Source organism: Adiantum capillus-veneris, chromosome 22 (assembly GCF_014529385.1).
Source record: "Adiantum capillus-veneris isolate H3 chromosome 22, ASM1452938v2, whole genome shotgun sequence".
NCBI classification, from domain to species: domain Eukaryota; kingdom Viridiplantae; phylum Streptophyta; class Polypodiopsida; order Polypodiales; family Pteridaceae; genus Adiantum; species Adiantum capillus-veneris.
The window spans coordinates 103,733,579-103,739,424 of NC_140952.1; positions in this window are offsets into that span (position 1 = coordinate 103,733,579).

A 5,846-nucleotide genomic window follows, 5' to 3' on the forward strand; every position below is an offset into this window, starting at 1 on the left:
ATCAAGATAACCTTGGTAGGCCAATTAAGGCAGGTGAAACCTATGTAAGGAGCTTAAAATGCCACAATTAGCATTCAAATTAAGCAGTGGTAATGTTCAATGTTCGTTTTGGGTATTCAAGTGTCGGTGGTCCAAGATATCTATTTCAAGATTTGTCTCCATTGATTGTGTCTGTTGCAACTCTTTTCCTTGCACCTCTCATAGCTAGAGGCCTTGTGCCTTCCCGGCTCACCTTTCGAACACAAATCCCTCGAAATTCTTGGTGAACTCGACGTGAATCGAGCCAGGGTGAGAAGTATTTGTGGAGGAAGATGTCGACACCGCAAGAGGCAGCCATGCAACAAATGATGCAACAGTTTGCTGTATACATGCAACAACAACAGGCTGCCCAACAACAATATAATCTACAAGAGTGGATTCGTAAAGCTCGACACACAGTTACAGAGAAATTACAATGATTTGAAGGTCGGATATTAGCAAATTTTGCAATATCTACGAGCAGGCAATGGAAGATAATGGAATTGATGATCAAAATGTAGTGGAAGGATTTCATTTAATTGTAGTGCCAGAACTTAGAGGCCAAATAAAAGAGATTTAGGCAGTTCAAGGCCCGAATTGGCAGGAATTCAAAAAGTCACTGCAGGAGGAATATTTTCTTGAAGATTCACAAAGGGTAACCGGACAAAGCTTTATGAAGTGGGTGCAGAAGAAAAACAAAAATTTATCTGCACGAGAATTATTATGGGAGTTGAAAAGAAATTTGAGCAATTGTCCTCGACAGAGCAACGTTCAATGAAGGATCAGAAGGTTGAACTATTCATTTAGGCTGCTGATCCACGACTTCAGAAGAGTCTAGTGCAGTTGCTAGAGGATTCAACAGGTGAATTGAGATTAACATCTGAAGCGGTAACTATGATCGTCAAGCGACAAATGAGAGTTGATAAGTTGATTGTGGTGGCTGATGAATGTTGTGGAAGAGGAACATAAGGAGGAAACAACCTCGACAATGCCCAGAGTGGAGGAGCCAGTTCTCAATGAATTGGTGAAAGGTATTCAGGAGTTAAATTTGAATTTCAAATCTATAAAATTTGAAGGTTTAGCTACAAAGGGGTCTACTTCTGATCCTAGACAACAACCTCCACGCAAAGGCTGGGATCAATGCATGTGGTGCGATAGTGAAGACCACATGTATGTTAAGGAATGTGATGAGTTTGATGAAGCTTACAAAAGGAACGTGGGTTTTTGGAAGGACAAGAAGATTCACCTTAGGGCAACAAGTGAGATGCTCCGCTTGAACTTTGGTAGGGGCGGCATGAAAAATCTAGTTGAAGACATACAACATAATGTTGCTCTTATGGAAGTAGTTACATATGGGCTGCAGGTTTGCGGAAAGGGTGATGATGATGGTGCAGGTTCAAAGGGTCAATTGTGGCCTTATGCTTTGAAGTCAATAGAAGTAGGAAAGGTAACTTATGGGAACCTACAACAGGTAGGGAATTCAATTTGAGAAACCACAGGGTGGACTGATCCTGTGGATTCCCTCTCAGTGTATGCATTCGTTGCTAAGTCTCAAGCTAATGAGGCTATGGTGAAAGAAAAGCGGAAAAGAGATGAAGAAGTTCCAGGGACATAAAAAAGGACAACGAGATTCAGTAGTAGAAAAGAGGAAGGTCCTACTCCTAAGCCCGCGATCTTGAAGTGGTTATGGAGGAGGCTCCCAAGGACAAAAAGCAAGGTAAGCCCAGGGGACCCTCGTATAAGCTTAAATCTGACATTGAATTAGCTACGGATCTAAAGAAAGTTTTTGAAGAGCGCATTATGAATAGCAAAGCGGAGCTCACATTGGGTGATATTCTGAGAATTGCCAAATGCGAGTTCCACGAGGAGATTATTGATATTATCAAGAAGAAGCGGTAGATACCAAGTGAGCAAGAGCCAGAATCAGTTAAGAGCTAGATGGTTCGGCACATTGAAGCAATTTTGGATGATTATAAAGAATATTTGGCAGATCTTGAAGAAGAAGAGTCGAGGTCTGTGGTGGTGTCAAACCCAAAGGTACCAGAGGTAAGACATGTTCATTTTAATGAAGATGAAGACAATGAAAGTATACCCAGGAGTCACGTTTCAAGGACTCATTGGGCACGGGCAACAACAGAAACTATTGTGAAGCTTGGCGACATTGAAGAACCGGTCTTAGCATTAATAGATCACGGATCGGAGATAAACTTGTGGCAAAAAGGTAAAATGGCCTATTGATGTGGACCATGGTTGGCATATTCGAGCTGCCAATATGCTTCCAGGCGAACTCTATGGTTCATGTGCAAATGTTAAGGTAACTGTAGGGGATTTCTGTGACGACCGAGCAAAATTTCTTTATACAGGAGCATTCCTCTTATCCATTAATCTTGGGGAAACCTTACATTACGGCTCTGCGGATGGAAACCAAGGTGCTGGATGATGGTTCAGCCTATGTGCCAGGGTTCAAAGACGAGATGGTAAGAAAGCACTTCAATTCTTGATTGTATGTGTAGACCATGCCACGAACAAGGATAGTTTACGTGATCATGCATTGCCAAAGATACGCAAGGAGTTTAAAGAACACAAGTTTGCACAGGATTTTCTTGGAGTGTCACTATAAAGTGGGACTATGGTGGTACAAGTGAGGAGAAGTTCTTGCAAAGAGAAGCTTTCTCTTCAGGGTTTTTGGGGTTAACATCTGAAGGTTCAGTATCTTTTAGAAAATTTAATGATTTGCCAAAGTGGGAAAAACAGTATGTTTCAGGTATCCAAAGTGAACTGCAGGGATGTGATGTGCTTGAATCAAATGATGTGATTTTAGGGATCTTTGACGAGGTATCTTATGTAGATACTATGTCAGAGCTTGAGGAGATCCGGCAACATAGGTTACACAGCAAAACTGAAGTGGTTAAGGTCCACTCAATGGACATGTATGAAGAATTGGGTATATATGAAGCACTTATGCATATTGAGGATGATTCAGGTAAAGCAGTTGAAGCACAGGTAGAGACAAAGTACAAGACTATTTCAAAGAAAGTGAGACCAGTGGCTACACCTCTACCAGAAGGAAGTGATGAGGTGATCAAAGAAGCTTCTAGACAGCCTATGCTCAGGAATCCAAAGAACATTGGACATAAATTTACTAAGGAGACATTGCAGCAACTAAAGGTTGGAGAAGATGGTTTTCTCAACGAAGAGTAAATCAAGTGTTTTCAAGGTATGCTTGAAATCATGGTAAAGCTTTTGCTTTTGAGCCAAGTGAGATTGGGTTTGTGGATCCAAGTGTTGTTTCACCTATGGTTATTTTCACTGTTCCTCCCATGCCATGGAGCTTACGTACTATTCCAGTTCCTAAAGCTCACTTGCCAAAGATTATCAATTTTCTTTATGAAAAGATTCAGATGGGAATTTTGGAGCCATCATGTGCACCATATTCTAATCGATGGTTTACTGTTCCGAAGAAAAATGGTATGTTAAGATTCATTTAGGATATGCAGCCGGTTAATAAGGTAACAATCCGCAATGTGGGTACGGGCCCAATTGTGGATGAGTTTGTTGAGGCCTTTGCAGGAAAATCTATTTACTCCATGGGTGATCTTTATTCCGGATATGATCAATTCCAGTTAGCTTTGGAGAGCAGGGATCTTACTACAATGAGTAATCCTCTTGGTTTGGTAAGGATGTGCACTCTACCAGAGGGTGCTACTAATTCTGTAGCTCATATGATGAACGGCATGAATAAAGTATTGAAGGAATTTATCCCACATGTTACTATGCCTTTCATTGATGATCTACCAATTAAAGGATGTGAAGAAGGATCCAAAGACGAGGTAAAGGATCAGAGGGGGTACCGACGGTTTGTTGCTCAACATATTGCTGACTGTGATGCTATTTTATCGACGCTTGAAGAAGTTAACTTAACACTTTCAGTAGTGCTAAGGAGGTCTTAATTGTGGGCCATATGTGTAGTCTTGAGGGTAGAAGGCTGAGTCTAGCAAAAGTTGAAGCTATCCAAAAGATGAAGGAAACATGCTCTTCGGTTACTGAAGTTCGTCGATTCTTGGGTGCATGTGTGTTCTATCTTATTTGGCTGCCACACTTTGCTCATGTTGCAGAGGTGCTGTATCAGATAAGGAAAGGTAAAAGTTTTGTTTGGGAAGAAGTTCACACATAGGCTATCAAGAAATTAAAGAAGATGCTTCTCGAGGCTCCGACCTTGAGGAAAGTCAACTACAAATGCGAAAGGCCAGTTATTTTAACAGTTGAGACTAGCCCAATAGGTATTGGATGGGCTATAAGTCAAGATGATGCAAAAGGACAGAGGTTTGCAGCTAGATTTGGAGCCAAGGTGCTCAATGCTCGTCAACGAGGTTATCCACAGGTTAAGAGGGAACTTTGGGGTGTTGCTACTGCTATGAGGTCTAATAAAGAATACTTATTGGAGCTTTAGTCGTGGTAAAGACAGATTGCTTGCCACTGATAGGGATGATTGCAAACTTCTCTACTCCAAACATGGCCATGCTATGGTGGAAAGCCTATATTAAGTCTCTTAATCCTGAATTTTGACATATTGCAGGTAGAGATAATCCTGTTGTAGATATTTTTTCAAGAGCTAGGTTTGAAGACGAAGAAGATATGCTAACCACAAGTGATGATGTTGGCTTGAAGTTTTACACGTCTTCTTATCTACATGCAAATTGTGGTAATATTGCTCATGTTTTTGAAGTATTTTTTGAAGAGTTCTATGACAAAGAGTGGTTTATGATTGGCCGCTACCTAAGCACACTCACTAGACAAGAAGGATGGAGTGACCAAGATTACAAGAGGATCAAGAAAAAGGCCTATGGCTATTTTCTGAAGGATGAAAATTATGGAATCAACCAAAGCGCCCAGGAGGGGTACCTCAACAGATTATTAGTGATAAAGTAGCTCAACAGCGTGTTATCAAAGAATTTCATGGACACAGAGGAGTCTGGGCAACTTTTGTCAACATTAAAGACCGGTATTGGTGGAAAGGTATGTATAAAGATGTGGTTCAATTTGTAGAAACATGCTTAATATGTCAACAATATTCTAATGTGTGACATAGAGATGGATTGCATCCCACCTATCCATTGGCTATGCACTACAAGTGGGTGGTGGACCTTATTACAATGCCAGTAGGAGTGTGCCAGAGAAGATCTTACTAATCAGGTTGAAGGTAGAGCTTTGCGTACCAAAGCTACCAGTTCAGTATGCAAGTTCTTACTTGAAGATGTTATATCCAGGTATGGATGTGTTAGCATAATTAATGCGGATAGAGGAGAGCTAGATGCAAATGAAGCTTGAGAGGTTTTTGCTCATATGGGCATTAAACTTGCTCTCACTACAACATATAATCTAGAAGGTAACGGGAAAAGCGAAAGAGGACATCCACCTATTGTTAAAGCTTTAGCAAAGGCATGTGAAGGGCATATTGGTGATTAGCCTAAACTCCTACCATTTGCTTTATGGGCTGATCGCACTACACACAGTTCTGTTACAGGATTTATGCCGTTTGAGTTAATGTACGGGCAAAAACCCATTTTGCCTATAGAGGAAGCGGTTATGACTTGGACCATAATGCCAAGGGAGGAAGGTATGCCTACAGAAGATTTGCTTGCTCTTCTTATTTGCGAGCTTGAGAGGTGTCAAGAAGATATTGAACAGGCTAAAGAGAAGCTTAAGGAGGCAAGGTTGAAGAATAAAGCATCATTTGATGGAAAGCACAGACTGCGACTACATGCTATCAAAGACAACGACTGGGTACTTGTTTATGACAGTAGCTTGGAGAATCAATATACTGCTAT